The following is a 1,703-nucleotide window of genomic DNA, read 5'->3' as shown; positions in this document are numbered from 1 at the left end:
TGACACCGGGTTAAGCCGCCTGGCGGCCGGGGCTGCAGCTGGGAGCGCGCCTGGTTCCCATTCGGGCGCTGTGGTTTTGATTAGCTGTTCTGCGAGGCGGGCCTGGTGGTGAGTCCATGGGAGCTCCGCTGGAACAGAGGGTCCCCCCGCCCGCCGCCGCGGCGGCCCCCCCTCCTGGCAGCCCCAGACTCCAGATGTTCCGAGCTCTCGCTGGGAAGGCCTGCTGGCGCCACGGAGGGCAGAGGGCAGGGAAAGCACGCGAGCTGGAAGCCCAAGCACTCAGTCACCGCAGGCCTTGGCAGCCCGCCCAGCCCTCTGCTGGCACATTCCCCAGCTCTCCCCTGGCCATCTGTTCCCAAAACACCCTTTCAGAGCCTCATCATCACTCAGGATACAACCGCGCGAGCAGCTGGTTGGGAGGCAGCGGGGGAACCGTGCAAAAGGTCCTTTGTGAGAGAGGAAACTCGCTTATGAATAACAGGGCTGGACGCCGTAAAAGTTGGCGGCTGCAACTCTTGTTTCTCAGGCGCCGCTGTTTTCTCTGGACTTTTTATCTCTGGTTTTTATTTTGTTCCCCCGTGTTTTCTTTTAATGTTGTTTCTTCCTCTTCTCGCACCACTGTGACTTTCCCTCTCCCCCCGAGGTGCCCGAAGGCCACCTAATTAGTTACCCTGGGTGCTGCTGAACTTTTTTTTTTTTTTTTCTTCTCAAAGCTGTTAAAATCGGGGATGGTTGGAAGTGACTGTTTTTATAAAACCTCAGCTTGAGGGGACAGAAGAGAAAGAGGTGCCTGGGAGGACACAGCGCGGGCAGGGCTCAAGCCATCAACGTGTTCAGCAGGAAGTGAGCACAGCCGCACACTGACCACACAGATGTGAACAGCGTCCGTGTGGAGGGGGGGTGGGGGCAGAGACAGCAGGGAGACCCCCATCAGCTCATCAGAGAGAACGCGGGGTGCGTTGGGAGAACAGCGGTATTAATACGCACCCCGGGTCCTGGGTCACCCAGCTGAGTGCAGAATGACACGGGACCTTTTTAAAGAACTGGCTGCCACCACCGCCAAACCTTCTGGGAGATGTTTGCCTGGGATCTGGGCACCTCCTGGGAGCGTCACCGGTGGCCTGTTGGGGGCCCATGGGGTGCTGCGGCCGTGCTGGCAGCTGGGAGGCGGGCAGTGGGGAGGAAAGGAGAGGCCAAGGCCTGGCCGCCTTCCTCGCCCCCTGGGTCCTGGAGGAGGAGCTGAGCGTCGGTCCTGGCTGCCAGGTGGAGGTGAGGGGCACCTCCCAGGTGTCAGATGGAGGTGATGTGATGGGGTGGCGGGGGTTCGGGGGGGCACACGTCAGGGCCAGGGGACTGGAGGTTTCCCCTTTACTTTCTCAAGTCCCTGTTCCCCTTTCACACTGCCTGCCTCCCTGCTACCCCCACGGTTGCATCAGACCCAGAAGCTCCGGCAGCCCCCCACCCCGGCAGTGGAAAAAGCCTGTCATCCATGCTGCTGTGGGTGGCCAGGTTTTCACAAGCAAAACTTCTGGGCTTTGCAGGGTATTTGTGCATTTCATTCATCTACACTTTACTCAGGCCCCCGACTTCATTCTTCTTGCAATCCTCTCTGCTCTCCTCCGGTTTCAGTTAGAGAGATGGCAGCTCCAGCAGCACCAAATATTTATGTTTATCGCAGTTTCAGGGCCATTAATCTGAAGGGC

This window comes from Myotis brandtii, unplaced genomic scaffold (genome assembly GCF_000412655.1).
Source record: "Myotis brandtii unplaced genomic scaffold, ASM41265v1 scaffold916, whole genome shotgun sequence".
Lineage (NCBI taxonomy): Eukaryota > Metazoa > Chordata > Mammalia > Chiroptera > Vespertilionidae > Myotis > Myotis brandtii.
The sequence above is the reverse complement of the archived record's forward strand: the minus strand, read 5'-3'. Positions refer to the sequence as shown.